General features: G+C 38.8%; 1 protein-coding gene and 1 long non-coding RNA gene across 3 annotated transcripts in view; both read left to right on the forward strand.

The window, feature by feature from the left end:
• The window catches only part of LOC105490486 (LHFPL tetraspan subfamily member 1), a 257,433-nt gene that overhangs the window by 197,010 nt on the left and 35,854 nt on the right, over positions 1 to 24,569 (forward strand). The gene's annotated exons all lie outside the window — the stretch shown is intronic.
• Positions 291 to 9,742, forward strand: LOC139360760 (uncharacterized). 2 transcript variants are annotated; one of them, XR_011618225.1, is made up of 3 exons: positions 291 to 1,039; positions 2,205 to 2,385; positions 8,431 to 9,742. It is a non-coding gene; the product is annotated as an uncharacterized lncRNA (long non-coding RNA). The 2 variants fall into 2 exon arrangements; XR_011618224.1 differs by having other exon boundaries at positions 2,258 to 2,385.

The following is a 24,569-nucleotide window of genomic DNA, read 5'->3' on the forward strand; positions in this document are numbered from 1 at the left end:
GAAGGTATAAGTTCTAATTTTCGATAGCAGAATAGGGTGATTATAGTTAGCAAAAATATGTTGTATACTTCAAAGTAGCTAGAAAAGAGGACTTGAAATACTCCCAACAAATAGAAATGGTAAATACTCAAGATGATGGATACCCCAAATATCGACTTGATCACTATTCATTCTATGTAGGCAATAAAATATCACATATATGCCATAAATGTGTAAAATATTATGTATCAATTTAAATAAGGTAAGAAAATTTATCAATGAAGGTATCAAACTAAAATACAGATATTTTGATCTTGGTCCAAGTTCTTACCAGTAAGATTCACTAGGTTTGAAATGAGGCTTAAGTTCTTAAGCTCTAATTCAGTAGGACTGAGGTGAGGCTTCATGTATTGCTGAGGAAAGACAGGGTTTGGAATCATGGCTTTAGAGCATGGGTTCCTAAACTTTTGTTTTCTTGTTGTCAAAACCACAATGCAGACAATGCTGGTTGCTATTTACTATTACTATTAAGCCCTGTCCTGTGATGATAACTTCAGGATGCAGCTTTTTTTTTTTCTTTTCCTCCAAGCCTCCTGTCACGTCATGACTACCCATCTTACTCCCCAGAATGAGTTGCTATGTAACTGAAATTCAGCATTCCAACCATTATGAGACCCCAGGGGTTCCCTGTAAGTTACATTGTTTTTGGCTCACTACTCTGGTATAAAATCTCAAGGAGAAACTGAGAGTATCTATGTTTTCCAAAAAATGATACAGGTGCCTTTTATGGTAGTCAGGATCCTAACTACTATACACGGAGGGGCCATATAGCAAGGAATGCAGGTGGTAAGAGCAGTCCTAGACTAATAGCTAGCAAGAAAATAAGAACCTCAGTTCTACAATCATAATGAAGTGAATTCTGGCATGACGACACCAACTTGGAAGAGGATCCTGAGGTTCAAATTAAAATGCAGCCCAGCTGACACCTGAATTTTGGCCTTGGGAGACGTTGAGCAGTGAACCCAGTCACACTGTGCCTGGACTTCTGACCTACAGAACTGTGAGTTCTGTAGATAGGTGTTGTTTTAAGCCACTCATAAAAAACTAAGTGGTAATTGATTGTGCAGTGACAGGAAATGAATACACACTTTTATGGAGAAAGCTTATTCTGTACTGTCTTCAAACTAAAATAGGTATCACAATCACTTGGAAGGAATTGTTAAAAATACATATTCCTGGGTCCCACCCCCAGAGTTTGATTCAATATGTCTGTAATAGATCTATTTAGCAAACTGTTCAGACAAATCTTTTACTATTGGGTTGAGAACCATAATATGGGAAGCAAGCTAATTCATTGGTTTCTTCATATTCCTGAAATGCCTCACGGACTGCTTTGAGGTAGAAGAGAATTTGGGTCGGGGGTTTGGGGGCTGTTAAATAGGATGCTAGAGCAGAGTTCTTGGGCTCACACTCCAAGTTCAAGCAGAAGATTGCTCTTTCTTTTAATTTTTAGATGGCAGTTTTTACCTTCCCCCATCTCTCATTTATTTGATATATTAGGCTTTCAGGCAAGATTTCCTTTAAAGGGAGTGTTCTAATACTTAGGAAAAAAACGCTGCAAAAACCTTAAGGGTGAATTATGCCCTGAAAGTTTATTTATTTATTTAGCCAAGACCTATCTTTTGTGTTGGACAGAATGTTGGACGTAAGGTGCTGGGGGAACCAATATATGGAAGATGTCTTTTATCTTTTTTGCTTACCAATATATGTGCAGTGCCTAGTGAAGTATTTGTCATATACATTTTATAAGGTGCTCAATAAATGTTTCTTGAACAAATAAATGAATAGCACTAATTACATTGTGTTATAATTATTAGTTTACCTGTTGGCTTTCTCAAACAAACTATGAGCTTATTGAGAGCAGAAACCATGTCTTGTTCATTGCTCCATCACCTGCACCTTCCACATGAACTTATACATAGTAGGCACCTTGTATTTGTTGAATGAATAAATGAATACAAATCAAGTATAAAAACTTGTCTATGGCAATATAGACTAAACATAGTAGATCCATGAACAGAGCTGGCAGTTGCTGTTTTCTAAACTTGTGCTGATTGCACAAGCCGTAAGACCCCCCTCCCTTAAAAGAATGAGACATTTTTGGTGCATGGGGATTGGTCAATACTTCTGTGACCTCATCTTTGCCCGACCTTCTGCTTTGGCAGGATTGGTTTCCAGGTTTACTGACAAATGTGCTGGACTGTTGTTTCCTTCTTAGCAAACAGTCAGATGAGATGGATTGTAACTGGAATCTGAAATGGACACTAGAAAATCCCCTGTATGTTCTCTCCAAGTACAAATACCACTAAGTGGCGGAAGTCTCAAATTGGTATTTCTCCACTCAGAGTGAGTAACTTGAATTAGATTATCAGGTCCCTTTCATCTACTACCTAGCTCTAACTTGCTGTAATTGAAAATTAAGGCTTTAGTGAGAGGACATTGTAGATCCTACTGCAGAGGTAGGTTGGCCATCTAGAGGGCAGTGGGCAACATGAGCTGAGTTAGGGTCCAAAGACAGTATGTGTTTGGCAGGGCATTAGCATGGAAGACACCAGCCGTGATACCACACTTCTTATAGTTTTTATTTTACCAAGAGTCTACTTGGACTCAGTTAATAAACCATGCCAGGCCAAATATTTAAGCACCAGCTTTGATATAAAAGATTTGGCTGCCTCTGATTGGAACTACCACTGCATAAGGTATGGTTCTACTAACCCTATACTTCCTCATCATTTTAACCTACAGAGGATTTTTTTCTTTACTTCTCACAGGTTGTATGAACCTTGTCTGTAGGTCAAGAATCATTTTGCTAAGCATTGTACATTATCAGACCTGGGAACTTTATGCTGATTACTAGGGTCATTAGAGTTGAACACATGTCTTGAGAATGAATGGGGACAGCACAGCAGTATAGTTGGGAAAACACACAACTAAAAAATAGAAATCTCAGTTATGCTGTTTATTAGCTTCAGAAAAAATAATGTACTTTTGATTTAGTTTTTTCATCTGTTAAAAAAGTATAATAGCACCTGCTATTACCCCATAAAGTTGTTGTAAATATTAATGAAGATTATGCATGAAAAAGTCTAATGAAAATTATAATAAGCTATAAAAATAGAAAGTATTTCTCTTTAAAATAATGGACTTTATCGAATAACCATATAATTTCCTTCTAAATCACAATAAATTTTGAAGTTACATAATTATGAGCAGTTATTAATTGGTCTATAACAGGCATAAAATGAGAATGTCCTAGGTAAATCCAGACTACGGTAACCCTTGCATTGATATTTATTTCATTCTCTCTTTTCTGCTTATCTCTTCCCCATCAGTTTACTGTATTCAGGAGACCCCTCTCACATGCAGAGACACGCGTAGGCTCAAAATAAGGGGATGGAGGAAGATCTACCAAACAAATGGAAAATAAAAGGCAGGGATTGCAATCCTAGTCTCTGATAAAACAGACTTTAAACCAGCAAAGATCAAAAGTGGCACTATTCACAATAACAAAGACTTGGAACCAACCCAAATGTCCATCAATGATAGACTGGATTAAGAAAATGTGGCACATATACACCATGGAATACTATGCAGCCATAAAAAGGATGAGTTTATGTCCTGTGCAGGGACATGGATGAAGCTGGAAACCATCATTCTCAGCAAACTATCACAAGGGCAGAAAACCAACCACCACATGTTCTCACTCATTGGTGGGAGCTGAACAATGAGAACACATGGACACACATTGGGGAACTTCACACACTGGGGCCTGTTTGGGGGTGGGGGGGGCTGGGGGAGGGATAGTATTAGGAGAAATACCTGATGTAAATGACAAGTTGATGGGTGTAGCAAACCAACACGGCACATGCATACATATGTAACGAACTTGCACATTGTGCACATGTTCCCTAGAACTTAAAGTATAATAAAAAAAAAATCCAAAAAAAGTGACACATCATTTGATTCTATTTGGAACATTCCTGTTTGCGATGAATGCTTGATAAAGCAGACTCTCAACAGGTCAGTCTGAAGCTACTATTCGCCATATGCCCACATTTACCATGCACTCATTCAGCTAGATGTGGGGAATACACTGTAATATTTCAGAAGGATTGCCAGCATACATGGGTCTCTATATCAAGTTCACCTCTAAGGGATTCTGCCACCTGAAGTCAGGTGGATATGGATATACCCAAAGCTCTGGAAATAAGAGCTCTCTCAAGATTTTTGGTGTATCTGTGGGGGTAGGAAAGGTGACAGCAAAAGGAATGACCATGGCCTTATCTAGCCACAGGAGGATGGTAGCTGAGCTGCATTACTTGATTCATTAATTCCACATTCATTGATCATCTACTGTATGCCAAGTACTGGGCTAGGTGCTAGGATAACAGAGATAAATAAGACATTGCAGAACTTGTAGATGCACCTGGGAGAGACAGTCACATAAACACATCATTGCAATATGATGTACCAAAAGTTCAAGGCACAATGACAATAGGAATGAGGGAAAATGCCACATAGAGAAGACACTTCAGAAAAATTAACTGACAAAGTGTGATGATGATTCCTCCCTGTGATGAAAGAAAGGAGTCGAGTTCTGTTTTATTCACCATTTTACCTCTAGCATCTTTCAGAAATGTAGTTGGACAGAGGACTACTCCTCTTCCTTTTTTCCTGTTATCCGTTTATCATTCAGCTTGCCTATTCTGTGCCAAACACTATGCAAGGTACTAGTGATATAAAATTATATAAGATATTGTTGCTTCCCTTGAAGAGCTCACAGTATAATGAAAGAGGAAAATGAGTTAACAAATATATATTTAGATGTATCATTGATGCAATACTGTGAATGATGGACTAAAGGAGTAACTGGAGATTATTGCAGCAGATGAAAAATATTAATGTCCTAAACTGAGGCAGCAATACTGAGGATAAGTACAAGGAAAGGATAAACAAGGTATTTAGAACATAGAATTGGAAAAATGTAGCAAATAATTGCAGTGGTGGTAGGGGATAGTGAAAGGAAAAAAAAAATCGAAGTTGAATAAATCCTAGATTTATAGCTTTGGTGACTGGATGCCACTATTAATATAGAGACAAAGAATTCAAAAATAAAAACAGATTTGGAACAAGAGTTAAGATAAGATATTAAGGCTTTAATTACAGAGTTGTTGAGTTTGATGTTTTTTGTGAGATATCTTGTCACAGATGCACAATAAACTTTCAGATATTTGAGTCTGATGCTCAGGAAAAACATTAAAATCAGGGATAAAGATTCAGGAATCTTTAGCTTACTTGTAATAGGTACAGTTGGAGGAGTGGCTGAGATAACCCAATAAGATTATGTAGCATGAGGAAAAAACCTGAGAAAAAAACCAAAATATAAATATTGAGAAAAAGAAAAGACCCCATATGCAATTCACTTTACAAAATGCTCTTTCCCTTCGGAAGAAGAGATAGAAAAGTATTTAATGGGAGCCAGTGACTCTCTGTTTAACTTGGAATTCAGCATACTATGTGTGTATGGTTCATGGCATAGTCTATACCCCGATTCTTCAGCCATACGTCATAGGTCAGCCATGGTTGACCCTGATTCCCAGTATGTGTGAATATTATGAGGGTACTGGTTGGAAGTAGGGATCAGTCCTGAGCAGTTTTCTGATGAAGGATTTTTTCCTGACATAGAAGTTATTTTCCCTTGGAAAAGAAATCCCAAAAGGAGATGATGGAAAAAGGAAACCATGATTATGATGGAAGAGGGATAGCGGTAGGTGAAAGATTCAACCACGAATCACTCAGCATATAGATCAAATGGCCTTGTGGTCAGGAACAAAACTGGAGCTTTCTTCTCATATGGGTTAGGATGTAGGCCTCGTGTGTGTGTGTGTGTGTGTGTGTGTGTGTGTGTGTGTGTGTGTGTATTCCTTCATGTTTGGGGCACATTCACAAAGCCTATTTATCTCTTTCTTAATACCAGTAGTGGATCTTGCCCATTCTTTATGGAAGGATTGACAGCCTAGTAGCCATCTGGATGTCTGGATAAAAACATTTTAATAATCAAAAAGCTGGTTTATACAGGTTTTAGTTGCCATGTAAACAATCAGAAATGATAGAATCACTTCATGCATTACCATCCTCTCTCTGAATAATTGATATTGCTTTAGCAAACTTGGAATTTACCTAAGTCAATTTTTTTTCATTGGGATTTTAGTAGAACATAAAAACATGGTTGTGTTCACATTTTATTCTTCATCAGAAAGTACTATAAGTTAAGGCAAATTGTCTGAATGCAGTTGTTTTAATGTATTAAGGTATAATTTATACACAATAAAATACACAACACCTTAGTGTTCAATTACATGAGTTTTGAAAATTATGTACACTCAAGCCTGATAATTTTATCAACTGCTCCCATTTTCTCTGAATATTTTTGCACAGGGCTTTCAGGAAAATTCTCTACTGGCTAAGAGCTTCCCAGGCTCAAGACTTTCACTCAGTTCTCCCAAATGAGTAGGTCAGGGTGTGTCTGTTCCTTGACCTTCCTTCTTTTCTAGGTCTGGGTGCCTGGATCACCTAAACTTCATGAGCTCATTCTTGTGCTGCTACAGCCTTTTCATTTTGCCTATAGCAACCAGGATGCTTTCTAAAAAATTTAAAAAGTGGCCCGCATTATATTGCGATCACAGATACTTTTATATAAAATAGGAAGCCCCTCCTTTTTCTTTCATAGCACCCTGTTTTTTTCTTTATAGTATTTAACACCACCTATAATTATATTGTTTATCTCTGTGTCTTCAACACTTAGCACCATGCCTGTCATAGAGGAGTTTTAAAATAATTGTTTTTTGGCTGAACACATTAATTCAATCATTATTTCATTAACAAGTTGATCCTCCTACATTGACTCTTGCTGTCTTTCAATCTGTTTGCAACCCTGAAGTCAGACTCACCTTTGAAAAATGTATGGTTGATTATGTGACTTATCCTGCCCAAAACTCTTCAATAGCTTTATGTTTTAACAAAGTCCAATTTTTTTAGTGTGACTGCTTTCCTCAAGATAGACTAAGTTGTGCAGTGGTAACAAACTAACCCATAAATCTCAACAGTGATTTGTTTATTGATCATTATATATTGCTGATATAGGCTAGGGAGAAAAAAAGGGGACTTGTTTCACAGTCACTCAGGTTGCCAGGCAAATGGAGGCACCATCTTATAGCTCACTCATCTAGAGTATAGACACATTCTATTTCAGAGACTTTGTTCTTCACAAATTGTTTCTCTACTAATAGCCTTTATCAAACCTAAGAGAACTAAATCCTAATGTAGTAAGGCAACTGTTGTATATAACACATTCATTATTTTCCTATGCATGTATAATGTTATTCATTATGAACTATCCTTAGGAGAATTAAAATGATATTTACACAAATCATTTTCTGTGCTCTGTGGTTCAGTTGAGAAACCTCGGTTGAGAAAGGCTGCAAATCTAGGAAACTTCCTGGCATGTGATAGGTGGTGGATCTGTGTCTCTCTCTTTTTTATAAAATGAAGGAACCTATAAATGTTAGGTCTAGCAGGGATCTTGTAGATCATCTATTCTATTGGCTTCTCAACCCTGACTAAGCCTTGAAATCACTTGAAGAACTTGTTAAAAATTCAGATTCTTAAGCTCCTCTTCTAGAGATTCTATTCAATACATCTGGCAGAAGGAACCAAGAATGTGCATTTTTAAACAATGCCTCCAGTGATTTTCATGTGGCCATTTAATTACTGCTTTCGGAGTATAGGCAGACATTTGAATACCACCATTCTAGTTTAAACCATTCCTTTTCACATTTGGAGTAGTTGCTGTCTGCTAGATTCAGAACACAATTCAGAATAAGAAACTAGTGTCTGTTTGTTGGGGAGGGGTTGGGGGTAGGGGTCCAATGTCCAAATCAGTTTCTTATAAGGCAATACTCTTACCCTTGAGTTTTAAAAACAATTCCTGCTAGAATTAAATTGAGTTACAAGAAGTCTAGATGCTTTCCAAGGTCTTCTTGAGTTCTAATATTCTGGGAAATTGGACTTTTAAGCCAGAGCTTCACTCCCAAATTAAGGAAAGCAATTGGAGCAACTGCTCTTAGGAATTATACCATGTTTTCCAAAAAGATGGGAGAAAGAGCAGGAATAAATCTGGCTGTGTTGGAAAACACTGTGTAATTATGTTTGTTTCCAATGTCAGATTAACCAAGAGTCTCAGAAAAATCACACAGAGACCCTTCAGGAGTCTACCAAGACAGTTTATGCCTATGCTCATCTCCTACATCTGAAAAAAGTCAACTGTAAGTCCAGGATTATATTCTGGGTTATATTCATTGGCCTAACACTGGTCTTTCCTTTCTTCCCCAGGATTATGTCTTTCAAAACATACCAAGTCCAGAAGCTTAGCCATACTCTGAAGCTTCCTGGGATATTTGGCTGAATAATGGAGCATAGCCTATAATTGTTTAGGGCCTGAACAGAGGGCTCGGAAAGCATGCTGGGATAGACAGGTGCCAGCTCAGTGGAGAGATTAAGTGTTTGGGTCGCTTTTCAAACTCCACTTCATTTCACTCGTAGTTAAGAGAGAAGAGCTTTTCCTTGTTATTGGAAATAAAACAAATTTTAAAACAGTTCCAATGTGCAATTCCTTACATGAGTCCCAGCAAGCCACAGCCTAGAAGACTTTGTGTGTTTGGTGTGATCATTTTTCTTCATGGTTTCCAGGACATGTGTATTAATATAATAAACTTTCAAAGCATGATTTATGTAGTTCATAGACCAACATTTCCCAAACTATATTCTGATATATTCCAGTCTTTCAAGATGCTCTGAGAAAATGAATTCCAATAAATTTGCAATAAATTTGGTAAAGCTGCATGTTTTAAAACTGATCTTGTTACTTTGCATATTATCCTTAATAAGGCACCGAGAAGCCCTGAAGTAAGGAAATCTGTTTATCTTTGTTAAAATCATCAGGTTCTCATCACATAAACATAGTACCTTCCCTTAGAGGAATACCTTTTGATATATTGTGGATTGCTACTTGGAAAATGCTTTCAAAGACTAAATGACATTAGATGCCTCTGGAAATCATCCAATGCAACATGAAACTTACAATCAGGGCTTATTGGTATTGCATACATGAAACCATTTCTGTCATTACCTAGGTCAGAAAGGAAAAACAAATCTTTTATTTATTGAAAGGACCAGTACAATTATACAGTAATGAGCAGTGACATTTCTGTAACACTTTCTTCTCAAGGAATTTCCCAAGCAACATGCAATAATTTTTCAGAAGGGTGTTGCATTAGAAGTCCAAAGACCTGTCTTCTCCACCAGCTCTGCCACTAACTAGTTGTGTACCTTTATACCAGTTGATTAACTTCATGGGTATCAATTTGGTGATCCATAAAATAGGAACAACAATGCCTTCCTTATCCACTCCATAGGCTTCTTGTGAAGTTCAAACATGAAATATATTGGATAATTATTTCCTACTATTGTGAAAGGGCACAAAAGACAGTGAGGCAGGGCTACTAAGGTGAGAAGTAGGACCAGTAGAGAACTGGCACTGTAGCAGTGTCTGTGATGATTTGCATAAAGCACTGTGTTGTCATTGCTCTAGAAGGACTAGAAATAAAAAACAAGGCAGCATCATTTAGGGCCCAAGTTTTGCAAATCTCTTTCACCCCATCCCCACCCACCCCATTTCAACAGATCAAATAAACCTATGAGTTAAGGTAGCTGGAGCATAGGTACTGGAAGCACTTGCATGTTGTCTCAGCTCTGACTTTCATCCTGCCTCACATCATCCCCCAACTTCTATCCCAGTAAACAGTGAACAGGTTCAGGAACTGTTGCAGACACTCTGCCTTCCTCTCACCATCCTGCTCAAGTTAATATTCTTCATTTGTCTCCTTATTGACTTCCTCTGTGATTTACACAGCACATCTAGGAAGCTACAAACCTAATAGGGACCTTCTATTTCCCCTTCCCACCCAGGTCCTTGTGATTCAAGTGAATACTTGTGAAAGAGGTCACAGGGAAAATTTCTGTCCCTCCAGGTGACTGGTAAATATAGATGTCTGGGCTAACTAGACCATGATACTGACTCAGGCTGTGAATTCCTTTGAGTTTCTTACTCAAAAGAATTGGATCTTAGTTGAAACATCCTTCTCTATGTCCTTGATTCTGTTTCCATTATGCGTCCATGGTAAATGATAGGTAAAGGACAAAGGCCTTTGATAGGATCTTGTTTCTAAAATAGTCCCCTTCCCTGCTGCCTTGTAATGATCAGCCTGTAATCTAATATTTGCTGCCACTTGTATCCTCAAAATGTTAAAAGCCCACTTCACTTTCACCCTTGCATGAGCACAGAGGCTGCTTTCTCTGTTTTATCAGTCATCCATTGATATGGTTTGGCTATGCCCCAACCCAAATCTCATCTTGAATTTTAGCTCCCATAATTCCCACATGTCACGGGAAGGACCCAGTGAAAGGTAACTGAATCATAGGGGTGGGTTTTTCCCATGCTATTCTCATTATAGTGAATAAGTCTCACGAGATCTGATGGTTTTATAAAGGACAGTTCCCCTTCACATGCTCTCTTGCCTGCTGCCAGGTAAAACGTAACTTTGCTCCTCCTTGCCTTCTGCCGTGATTGTGAGGCCTCTTCAGCCATGTGGAACTGTGAGTCAGGCCTCTTTCATTTATAAATTACCCAGTCTCAGGTATATCTTTATTAGCAGTGTGACAACAGACTAATACCTCCACCATGTGTAGCAAAATATCCCAAATGTTAGCAGCTTACAGCATCACACATTTATCACTGCACAGTGTCTGTGGGTCAGGAATCTGAGGGTGGCTTAGTTTGGTTCTCCGACTCATAGTATCTCAAAAGTCTGCAAACAAGTTGATGGCCAGGGCCACAGGTACCTCCACGTTCTAGTGGGACAGTGCTTTCAAGCTTACTCAGGGGTTGGTGGTAGGATTCAGATCTTGGGGGCGGTTGGACCGAAGGCCTTAGTTCTTCACTGGCTGTGGGCCAGAGCCAGAAGATGCTCTGTGTTCCTTGCCATGTAAGCCTCTCTGTAGAGCCGTTTGTAACATGGAAACTGGCTTCATCAATGTGAGCAAGCAGAGGAGAGCAAGAGGAAGTCTACAAAGACACTAGAAGTCAAAATCATTTATAACTGAATCTCAAAAGTAATATTCCCTCATTTTTGTTATTTTCTATTAGTTAGAAGCAAGTTACTAGATCCAGTCTACAAACTAGGGGAGTAGATTATACAACAGAAGGGAATTACACAAGAATGCAAATCCTAGAAGACAGAGATCATTGCAAGGGCTGGAGAATCTTAGAAGGCTACCTACCACACTGTCCTGTGTTAGACATATGGAAAATTCTGGAATTTGGGCTCCTCTTCGCTCCACAGTTTTGATCATCTGGGCTCTACTTCCCTGGCAGGATTCTTTATCCCTACTTTTGATCAGTTGTGCTCTGAGCATGTCCTACTCCCTGCAATTTTCTTGCCATCTTTTAGTATGTCATCCCTGTGTGGCCTCTGATCATTCTTTGAAATAAGCCAGAATCCTGTTACTGTTGTTTAACAATCAAGAGTTATGGGATCTAAAATTTCTTCCATACCTTCCAGTCCCTTTTTCTTGATTAAAGAGAAAACATAAACCATCAGTCATCTCACTGAAGAGTTTTATGTCACTCATTCCAACTTCCCACACCAGAGGTACATAAGCCTTCTATTCCTTAATCATAACAGACTTGCTGTTCCACTAGGCAATGAAAAACAATCCCCAAAGGATAATAGAGCTATTCTGTGTGAGAAGAGCCTAGCTTTTTATTTAATGAAGCCAAATTAAAACTGTTTCCACAGGAGAGGGATTATCTCCAGCAGTCTGTAGAGTCAGTTTTCTATTCACCATGAATCAGGCAAACAACAAATATTTATTAAGTCCCTATAGTAGGTCCAACACTATTCTAGGTGTTTGGAGTATCAAGAAGAGAAACAGAAGACATGTTGACTTACATCAAAGACATGAGTCTGTTGCTTCCCCAAAGCACAGCTTATTTGGATTGAGACCAGAAACAAAACATTAATTTCAAAAACATTCTGGAGACCTGTGGAACTCTGCCTTAAAGAATAGATAAGATTTCATAGGCAGAGGGAAGAAGGAGGGGAGAATAGCACAAATGTAAATGTGGAACTGAGAAAAGGTTGAGATGATATTTTCCTTTTCATTTTATTTGTCTTCATTAATGTCTTCTCATTTTAAAAAGTCTTCTCGATGGCAGGTGACATAAGCAGTTTGAATTGTCCTGTAATTCTTGCTGATAGGGAAAGGCCACTTCCAGCTCAAATGTTGGTCAGAGTTGCAGTCTGCCCATTTTTATGCTCTTTTGTCACCATTTCTTCTGTTCTGTAATTGCTTTGTTTCTACTTTGGATTCAATTGCTGACACTTGGTCCAGATTTGAAAGTTGCCCCACACTTCCTCTTCTGTTGCCCATCTTTCTGTATTCTGCCACAGCTTCTATTTTATAAACAGTTATAAAGTGCCCACTCTAAGCCAGGCCTTATGCTAAGTGCTGTGAGTAAATAACAGAAATGAAAAAGACATGGACCTTACCCTCAAGGATTTCACAGTTCAGAAGCATATGGGGACAAATAAGATGACATGAATAACTCTCATACAAGACAAAAGTGGCCAGTGCCATGGGGAATGCTAATGCACATCACTATGAGGAATATTCCTCATTTGGGTATATGGTATTTGGTTTTTACCTATGCATTTTGTAGGACTCAATTCTGCCTTGTTTTGAAATAAAAAGTGTGTATGTTTGCGTTTGTCTGTATGTGTGTGGTTTCCCTGCTTGGCTGTTGCATGGCCTCTATTCTGTCTTAACAGTGGCCAATTAATCTCTGGAATGCCTGGAATGTCACTTCATAATGAGCTGATGCTGTAGACTCTGGTCCATTCTCCAAAGGGCTTTGGTGGTGCTGGGGTAAGGGTGGGGGTGGGAGAGCAGCTAAGACAAAGCTTTCCTTTTTGGCCAGGAAGCATCCCTTTGATGCCACACCTGGGACTGGTGGGCAGCACAATCAGTGGAAAACAGTAATTAAACCAAGCCATTGGCACCAGTGTTCTGTCAGGCCTTCCAATGAAAAGGCGTTCCTTTCATTTTTGCAGGACTGAGAATTGAAGTCGCATCAGAATAAGTGGTTTCTTAATCTGACAGAAAGTAGACTACTCTGTGCTGACATTTGGGTCATAATGAAAATGTGATAAGACACTAGGCAGGAGGCAGAACCTGGCTGTGCTGGGCTGATAACAGCACTATGCAATTGATGGTATGTAGCTGTGGAGAATAAGACCTGTAAATATGGCACACACTTGACATAAGGGCAGTAGGAGAACTTTCAGAATATATCTCTGTTAGGAAAATGGGTCCACCTCTCTATCTAGTCTCCTCAAGCTTGTAAGCATTACTGCACACTGGTGCCTGCTAAGACCTCGGCAATCGCCGGGATGAAAAGCAATGGACACAGGGTTGCAAGGGTTATAAAGTTGCTTGTCATTCTATAAATGGAGAGAAGAACCTGTAGTATGGTAGGGGTAGAAAATGGCTGGCTAAGTAGTACTGAAGAAATCTACTATCTGCTGAGTCATGATAGAGAGAATAGGCACATTTTATAAGAACCGGACTGACTTTCTGTCCTGTTTGCAAGCTATAACTCTGATAGTGGTCCTCAAAATGAAAAAAAATCACTTATTCCAGAACCCTCATTTTATGATTCATTGGATGAGGCCCTGTAATATGTGTTTTTGGAGAAAGGCTGTTTTCTACCCATTGAGAACTACTGCTCCAGGAAAAATCCAGACCTTGGTTCTAATTTAAAGGGTCCTGGCTGGGTGACTTGAAGTCACTTACCTCTGCCTCATTGTCCTGTCCTGATTCAGTTTAGTTCTAGTGAACAAGGGACTTTGTTATTTCTCTTTGACCAAAGCCCCCACTTCACACCGCTGTTTCAATAACTGCATCCTTCTCCAGTTTCCTTAACGCAAATTCTTGGAAAGGGAATTTGTCCAGAACTCAAACGTTTTCTAAAGGAGTGCTTCTCTAATTTCTGAGTACATCAGAATCAGGTGTACTCTGCCAGACCAAATACAGGACACCCCGTTAAATTTGAATTTCAGATAAACAACAAATAATTTTTCAAATTACATAACAAATAATAGTATAAGTATGCCACTTACAACATTTGGAACAATTTGTAATAAAATATGATTTGTTGTTCATCTGAACATAACGTTCAATTGGACATTTTGTATTTTTATTTCTTAAATCTGACAACCCAAATTTGGCACTTTATTAAAAATGCAGATTCTTGTGTTCCACCTCCAGAATTTTAATTTGCATGTCTGGGTAGGGATTTTTTAACATGTACATTGAGACAGGTAGCTACAATATACACATTACAAAACCCATTTCTAACACTAGAGACCTGCTTGTGGCCCCTGTTCCATGGTACTTCTTGGGTCTGGAGTCCTTCCCTAGGATCATAGTTCTATACTTGGCTCTGTTCCAATTCCAGATAGCCCAAGTTTCCCGTACTTGTCTGTCTACGCAAGGAAGCAAATCAGTACAGGAAGGCGTTTCCCAAGGCCCATACCTCCAGAGAATAGAGGGAAATGGTGTAAATGATTTAAAATACTCTCAACTGATGATGATATAATAATAATGATGTTAATAACTATGATTTATATAGCACTTACTGTGTGCCAGGTACTGTTTGTTATAAGTGTTTTTACATATGTTAACCCCTTTAATCCTCACAACAACCCAATAAGGTAGATAATATTATTATTCCCACTTTAAGGTTTTTTTTTTAATCAAAATCCCCATTTACCTAGGCAGTTTTATCCATTTACAGTCACCTTCAATAAAATCCTTGGAGGGTAGGGTCCAGTAATGGTCCTAAATAAAATGTGAAATGGGCACTTTGTTTTCCTTATCCCTCACGCTCCCTATTGGCCAACTGCCTCCAGCCCTTAATCATTTTTCTATACTCTCTAATTTCCTCCTCATGTTCCACAACCTAACTCAGCTCCCTGATTTCCCCAAGTATCACTGAAAACTCCAAAGCCACTTACTAATGAGGCCCTTCTTGTTCTCAAAACAACTCCAACAATAGCTACCTTGCTGAGCAAAGGATTTGGCAAGTGTGTGTGTGTGCGTGTGTGTGTGCATGTGCACGTGTGTGTGTGTTGGGAAAAGGGTAATATGTAGTACTTAAGTAAAACTTTCTAGGCAAATGTAGGCAGTTCCAGGGAAAATGGATGGCCCATTATTACTGTTAGAAGGAATTATATCTGACAGCTCTTGTAAATAGAACAAGCAGGAGGCTTGTTTCCAACTCAAAAAATGGAGGTAAAATTACCCCTAAGTTCAAGCCTAATGCTAATAAGCTGACTTATATATATGTCTTCTCTGCTCCCTGGAAACAGTCCCTGACTCAAGGAAAACCTTCTACTTTGGCTGCAGATCTCAGAATAGAACACTTCCTGTCTATGTCCTAATTAATACCTCAGTTCAGCTGAGTATAATTGGCCTAGAATACAGAGCTATGTTCAGTGTCTCTTGGGCTGGTTGCACAATATGAGTTCAGCTGAAGCTACAGAAGAACTTGTCAGCAGCAGGCTGAAAGCCTAAGAAATAAACCTATTCCTGAAGGGCTGGGGAGAAGTAGAATGCTTTTGGAAGACATAAAACAATGCAAGAAATACATTGGCGAAGCTAAGCAGGGTTATTTTAGTCTCTTTCCATAAGGAGTGCTGGAAATAATTCATTCATTTATTCATCTACTTATCATTCATCCATTTATTCAACAAATATTTAACGTGGATCTACTATGTGTCAACCACTATTTAAGGATCAAGTGATGTTAGTATGAAAAAGAAAAGGGTCTAGCTTTTATGAAGCTTACATTCTAGTGAGGAAAGATCTGGTGTAGAACCCAGTGATTTCGAGTCAGTAACATGGATCAGGACCATGGCTTATTGGCCCACTGAAATCACCACAAGCAATGAGCCTAGGGTCAATAGTGGCCTAAGTTCATTGTCTAAGGTCAAAACTAGGAAGCTGAGCTAAACATCCCCATTTGGATGTCCTTCTCCCTTTTTTCTTCTAAGTTAAAGCCTCCTTGTCTCTCAAGGTCTACCTTCTGTTTCGCTCACTCCCTAAAGCCTTCTTCATGAAAACAGCCCACAATAAAATCTCCTTCCCTTGCTTTCCAAGTCTGCAGTCTTGCACTTAATTATACAAGGTCTCATTTCCTAGTCTTTTTTTAAATCTGTGTCTAATATCTGTTCTTACCTTGCTGGTAGTGAGGGGGCTGTAGCTGATAAATTACAGACAAAGTAAATCTGATTCTTTCCCATAGGGATCCAGGATCCCACAGGATCGGGCTCTATCGAATTTCCTGCAGATACTAGTTCATCCTGACCCTAGAATATGTCAGTGCACATCTAAGGAGTCACAAAGACAATTCACTCTTACAAAGGATCCAGAAACTCCTTAAAGCCAATATTGTTTTGTTTTGTGTCTTAAGGGGGAGTGACAATCTGTGTTTTCCAGGGGGCTGGGGTATAGGTGTGGTGGTAATGCTTATCAGTCAGGGATCTTACTTGTGAAGAACCAAAACATAAACTGATAGTTTAAGGATAAAGTAAATTATTAAAAATAAATTATTTGAGGCTCTTTAGAAGCTCACAGAATCTCTGAGAAAGACAGAGTACCATAGTTGGAGGCAGTGCAGTCAAAAATAACACTCAAAATCACAATGTAGAAATGGAAATTCCACTGACAATACTGCTGGAAATAAAGACCACAGCTTAAAAGATGAAGAAGAGAAAGGCAGACCCTGTATTGAGGAAGCTTGCCTGGTGCTATCACTGAGGCTTTGGTGTTGCAAGGAACTGGTCTAGAACTCATAGCTAGGTCTTGGTGTTCTCTTGTTGAACATGTATAGTTTCTAAGACTATCAACCTCAGACGGAGGTACTCTGTGAGGGTGATAGATCAATGCAAAAACATGAACATTGCCCCAAACAACAAAAATGACCACCTACCCCCCAGCCAATATGAGTAATTGCTGCTTCTTTACAAACTGCAAGCTTAGCCTTGGGCTAGTCTTTCCCACTCCTAGGTGAGATTTATTGAGAAACCAAATCATAGAATTATCCCCACTTCCTGACAGCATCCAATCCAGAGCAAAGCCCCACTTCCTTAAACTCTTCACCAAATCATCTAACACAAACCCCAATCTTGTAATAAGTCCCCTCTATCATTCTCCCTGAACTGTACATTTGCCCTTGTAGCAATGAGGGATAAACCCAACTTGTTCAACTACCCAGATGTGTTCCTGGCAGTCTCTGGCTACAGGGCATTGACAACTGCCAATACCACTTATTGTGAGCACCAGATGCTGCCACTAGAACCTTTGTGACTGCTGCTTCTGCCAACTAAATGGGACTGACACTGCCATGACCAGAAAGGACGCCATATAGTTTCTATTTCTCTGCATCACTAACTTCTAATTCAAGTTCTGAGTAAGTGCATTTGGTTGAAGGGGAATGGATCACAAGCCTCAACTCTAGCAGCAGGGAGGCTTGAAAAGCAATTATCTGGTTTCTTTGAGGAGTCTGGGACTTTTAAGGTGAGGAATTCCCAAAACAGGGGAAGGGTGTTCAAAATAGCTGAGCAGTTCTAGACGGCATTGTAGGTTCTCCACCTAGATCCCCAGGGATCCCATTTACTGGTCTGATGTGCCCATCCTTCAGCTGAGGTGGGTGCTGTTGCTAAAGGCTCAAACTTATTACCTTCTTGGTAGGTTTATCCTTGGACAATTTGAGCCACATCACCTGAAGGTGCTCGAGAGTTATGTCTTTCTCCTAAGCCTGTCCATAGCTAATGACTAATTAGGTTAGCAGTACAAAATTCGCAACCCTTTATCTCAAAATAAGACAGGCTTTTCAGAGCATTTTATATATGGGATAAGATTAAGTTAACTGGGGGATAAGATTCAGACTAGATTTCATCTGAAATTACATGCTTGTTTAGCCCCGTCTCCTTTTTTATCCTGCTTCCCTCATTCCCTCATAGTATTCTCCTGAGAATATTCTCCTAATAAATCACTTACATCAGAATATCTCTTGGTAAGGATCTATACACTGAAAACTATAAAACTTTGATGAAAGAAATTAAGGAAGACACAAATAAGTGGAAAGATATCTCATTATGTGGATTGGAAAATTAATATTGTTAAAATATCCATACTGCCCCAAATGATGTACAGGTTCAATGCAATCCCTATCAAAATTCCAATGATATTTTTCATGAAAGTAGAAAAAAACAATCCTGAAATTCATATGGAACCATAAAAGACCACAGCTGGAAGCATCACACTCTCTGACATCAAAATATACTACAAAACTATTGTAACTAAAACAACATGGTATTGGCATAAACAGTCACAGAGACCAATGGAACAGAAGGGAGAGTCCAGAAATAAATTCATACATTTATGGTCAACTGCTTTTGATAAAGGTGCCAAGAGCACACAACTGGGAAAAGAGAATCTCTTCAATAAATGATGTTGGGAAAACTGGATATTCAAATACAGAATGATCAGACCCTTATCTCACATAATACACAAAAATCAACTCAAAATACATTAAGGACTTAAATGTAAGACTTGAAACTGTAAAACTACGAGGAGAAAACATGGCAGAAAACTCCATGACATTGGACTTGGCAATGATTTTGTTTGCATATGAACCCCAAAGCACAGGCAACAAAAGGAAAAATAAACAAATGGAATGACAGCAAACTGAAAAGTCCATGCACAGTCAAGGAACCAATCAATAGAGCAAAGAGACAACATTCAGTATAGAAGAAAATATTTGTGAACTATACATCTGATAACAGGTTAATATCTGAAATGTAGAAGGAACTCAAGCAACTCAATAGTAAGAAAACAAAAATCCAATTTAAAAAATGGGCAAAGGATCTGAATAGACATTTCCCAAAAGAAGACATAAAAATGGCCAACACGTATATAAAAATTACTCAAAATCACTAATCATTAGAGAAATGCAAATGAAGAACCACAAGGAGATATCACCTCACACTTGTTAGAGCAGCAGCTATTATTTTTTAAAAAAAGAAGTTTTAGAAAGGATGTGGTGAAAAACCTTTGCACACTGTTGTTGGGAATGTTAATTAGTATGGCCATTATAGAAAACAGTGTGGAGGTTCCTTTTAAAATTAAAAATAGAACTACCTTATAACTCAGCAGTCCCACTGTGGGGTGGGTATGCATCCATGGGAAATAAAATCATTATCTTGAAGAGTTATTGGCACTTCTACATTCATTGCAACATTATTCACAATAGCTATGATATGGAATATACATAAGTGTCCATTAATGAATAAATGGATAAAGAAAATATGTTGCATATACACAATGGGATACTATTCCACCTTTGAAAAGATGAAACTCCTGTCATTTGTGACAACATGGATGAACCTGGAAAACATTATGTAAGTGAAATAACCCAGGCACAGAAAGATAAATGCCACACAATCTCACTTATATGTAGGATCTTAAAAAGTTGAATCCCTAGAAGTAGAGAATAGAATGGTAGTTACCAGCAGCTAGGGGCAGTGGTAACCCTGCTCCTGGGGGCTGGGGAAGATATTGGTCAAAGAATACAAAATTCCAGTTAGATAGGAGGAATAAGTTCAAGAGATCTACTGAGCAACATGGTGACTGTAGTTAATAGCAATAGTATTGTATTCTTGAAAGTTACTAGGAGAGTAGATTTTAAGTGTTTTCACTGCATACAAAAAAAGCATGTTTGATAATACATATGTTAATTACCTTGATTTAGCCATTCCACAATGTATACATATTTTGAAACATGTTGTATATGATAAATATATATTTATTTGCCAATTAAACAAATTAATTTTTAAAACAGAATCTCTCCTGGAGAACCAATCCTAAGACAGTGGCCAAAAAGAATGTCTAATGCCTTCTTGATTCACATTTTTGGCTGACTAGTAACAATATATATCCTTTTATCATACTTAAACTTCACAACAATAAATGGCCCACATAACATAATGTAATTTTTCCTTATATAAGTGAAAACATGCAAAAGGGTGGCATCTCAAATTCTGACCAGTTACTATAGCTAGCTCTAAGTCCAGGATCTTTGGATGGCACGTATTCATCTTCTGGTTCCATCACAATTTCATCTTGATAGTCTGTACACTAGAGACAATGTTATAAAGTTAATCACTGTACGTAAAATGGTAGAATGGGAGGGTGCTATGATTTGGATATTTGTCCCTCCAAATCTTATGTTGAAATTTGATACCCAGTGTTGGAGGTGGGGCCTAATGGGAGGTGTTTGGGTCATGGGAGCAGACCTCTCATGAATAGATTAATGCCCTCCTTTAGAGGTGAGTTCTTACTCTATTAGCTTCTGTGGAAGCTGGCTGTTAAAAAGAGCTTGGCATCTCTGCCCCACTCTTGCTTCATTTCTTGCTATGTGATCTCTGCACACTCTGGCTCTTCTTCACTTTCAACCATGAGTAGAAGTAGCCCGAGACGCTCACCAGATGCCCAATCTTGAACTTTTCCAGGGGTCAGAACTGTCAGCCAAATAAACCTTTTTTCTTTATAAATTACCCAGTCTCAGGTATTCCTTTATAGCAACACAAAACAGACAAAGATGGAGAAAGGGATAAGTCACAGCAAGGACAAAACTCAGGCAGATGTTATAACGTCTTCTTTTTGTAACTTTTCCTCTACTACTCAGTCCATGTTTTCTTTGCCCTCAATCAGCACCTAAGCTGATCAAAGTTCTTACCTTAGGTATGACCTAAACCTTCATTCCTAATGTATTAGAGACCTCAGTGGTCCTGCCTGCATGTGGTTGTTCAAATTTTCCTTTTTAACATTTACTACTGAAATGACAGCAGAAAGAGGTGCCTGGAAGCATCCTCTGTGTCCAAAACATACCCTTCTCTACATTCACTCCACAGCAGCAACCTCATGTGATGCCATCCAGCCCTGAAACTCCCACTTTGGCTGTTGTTCTAATGGCATAAGCAGTCCGAAATAGACAGGTGGCTGTCTCATCTTCTCAATAATAGAGATGTTGTCTATCCTAGAGGAGGCATACCTCCCTCAAGTACTGAAACCTAAACCGTGGAATCATACTTTTGTGAATTAGCTATTAGATGTAATATTGATAAAAGCCACTTCAACTTCCACCTCTTGGTTCCAAGAATACTGGTTATGACAGAAACAGCACTGACTTTTGGCCGCTGATTCATATCATATGACATTTCCTGTAGAATAACACCCCAGTTTTCTGGTGTTGGCTCCTAGAGACTCTTTAACTGAATTTTTAATAGGTTGTTGAACTCTTCTGCCAGAGTATCTGTTCCTGGTTTATAAGGTCTGTGATACAATGACTATAAAATGGACATTCATTAAGTCTATGGGTGGCAGTGCTGGTAGAAACATTGCAGGCTGGAAAAGCAAATCCTTATCAGAATAAGTACTGTTTACATTGAGGACAGATGGCTTCCCCCTCCACAATGGAGGGCATCCACAGTAATCAACCTGCTACCTGGTGGCTAGTCTCTGCACAACGGGGCCCAACTAGGGGCTTAGCATGGGTCTCTGCTGATAGCAGTTTGGGCATTCTCTAGGGACAATAGTTGTCAACTCAGCCTTTATGAAGGGGTGTCCATGTGGTTGATTCTTTGCATAACTTCTGTCTCTGTCCCCGTGGACATGATTCATAAGCTCATTGAGTAAGCACTGTGGGGACTGGGAAAAGAGGCTGATGACGTCCAAGATTAGGACATTTCATTCACTTGATTATTGAGAGATTTCCCCAGAGTGATAGCCTTTTGTTGAGCTGTGACCTGACATATAACATTCTCATAAAATGGTATTATATAAATGCTAGTTCTGTAAATCTGACATGATGTTGAGGGTCAGGTATCACAAAACCAAACAATAAAAAAGCAAGCTCCAAACCAAGGTAAAAATATGGTTCAGAGATCTGTACTCAACCTCACTGGAATGCCTAAACTAGGAAGAATTTGAGCAATGATTAAAGATTAGCATGTAATTGACAAGGTTACGCCCTAGAAGACACGAAAGTTTTGGGAGGTGGTTTGTTGACAAAGAGGTAGAGAGATCATTGAATTTCGAATCTGCAAATCTGAATGTGATTCTCAGTTCTGTCATTATGAGCTATGTGAACATGGGCAAAGTGCTTAATCTCTCTTGGTTTGACCCTCCTTGTCTATAAACTAAGGTTAATAGTTTCCTCACTCACTTCATGGCGTTTTAAGATCTAAAATGTAATAATGTATTTGGAAACATTTAATAAATTCTGAAGTGTCACACGAATTTAAAATAAATTCTTGCCATACAGAAAGAATTTCCATGAAATCTGTCTAACATGGAAGGGAAAGAAAAAGTATGAGGCCATATGCCATGAATTCCTTGGGCCATGGTCCAGGACAATGGACAGGGTCCATAATTTCTAACGTCTTTTTCCCTTAGCTTTAGACCAAGGGGCCAGTGGAGCTGGCAGAAGTGCCGTACTTTGGCAGAGTCCGTCTGAGAGAAGGCTTGCAGTCTATTTCTGTCTGTGCCCTTTGAGTTATTCTCAGTAACTGGAAAATTTAACATGTACTCACATGTTCTGGATTAATAACTCTCTTGATGGGTGACTCTGAACACCATGGGAACAGATAATGAGGAAACCACAGAGAGTTTTTATTGGCACTAGAGCCAAATGAATTACTTAAAAAAAAAAAGATATTCTAAAACAACTACCTTTTTTTCTACCTCAAATATTAGAACATATCTTCAACAGTACAGAGTGAAAGACAGAGTGAGGAATAAATGATGAGTGTGGTTCCTTGAACTAATATAGATAATCAGTTCGAATAACTCACAAAGATAGCCCACATGGCTGTGTGTATATGTGTGTGTAAATAACCTATCTAATGCGTGTACTATCACCCTTCCTTCCCCAACAAAACCCACACTGCCATGCATTATGATGCAAATTTAATAAGTTGTTGGGGAAACAAAGGACTCCAGAGAGACTGGAAACTAATGACTTTGTAGAAGAAGAGAGGCCTGATACGAGCCTTTGCAGAATGTATAGACTATGGATGAGAGTAAAGAGCAAAATTACTTTTGGTTAAAACTGCTGGGTTTGCTATTATGCTGGTAGCTATAAGTCATCTTCCTAGTTGTGCAATGCTACATTATACACAGCTACAAACTATGAGCAGAAAGCACTTGTTTTGACACTTTATTGAGTATCTGTGACTTGTCTTTCTCAAGGTCTTAACTCTCCAGCAGCTTAGAGTGAGAGCAGCAAGTGATACTGTCACACGTCTCAGACAACAAAAAGCCGAAGCAATAGAGGCTTTTGAGTTAAAGCCCTCTGTGTTTTTACCTTCAGTATCTGCTTTCTGATCTTTTGCTCCTTCTTTCCAAAAGAAGTCACATAACTATTAAGAGGCAGAGGCAAGATCCACATCCAGGCTTCCCACCTTCAGATCCTGAATTTAGATGACCCAATCTCTGGTTGCTGAGATCGGTGACATTGTATAGGTTGGCAATCTCCTCAATTTTGCAAACCTCCACTCAGGCTTAGTAAAAAACCTACAGGTTATTTTACCACAAGAGGTCATCCACTATTACTCACCTACCACCAACCTCATTCTTTTCCATTCCCTATACCTGAACCTTGAGGTGTTTCCATCATATTTTTAGACCTCTCCTGAAATTATGTTGCAGAGAACCAGCACCAATTACATCCAGCTACAAGCCATTGAAGTACAGGTCTGCAGGTTTTGTGTGCAGAAGATAGGGTTCTCAATTACATTCTCTCTGCTCCTGTGTCCTGCATCCTAGAGAATAATGAAACTCATGAAGCAAGGCATAGAGCTTAGGGGGATTGGCCATTAGTCTTCAGGGATGGAAGCTTTAATGTGGCTCTGTAGAGCAATGAGAGATGATGAGGATATTGTATGTTATTTTAACAGACACCAAGGGTTCTTTCTGACTGTCCTTTGCATTAGACTAGCATGCAATTTCAATACATAAAGATTTGTTGAGCAAGCACCCTGTGCCCAGCAATGTAGTAAAATATTATGGGAGATTCAAAGTCCAATACATGGTTCCTACCCCTGGGAGCTTTCAATCTAGTTGAGAAGACATGACACACATTTAACAGAAAAATACAAAACACTTTATAATTAAGTAAAATTGTACATGTAATCTAGTACTTTCCATCTCACGTGTGTACCATCACACATGATAATATGAAAGATGCTGTGGAAAGTCAGGATGAAGAGGGATAAATAATAACACCT

This window comes from Macaca nemestrina, chromosome X (genome assembly GCF_043159975.1).
Source record: "Macaca nemestrina isolate mMacNem1 chromosome X, mMacNem.hap1, whole genome shotgun sequence".
Taxonomy (NCBI): Eukaryota; Metazoa; Chordata; class Mammalia; order Primates; family Cercopithecidae; genus Macaca; species Macaca nemestrina.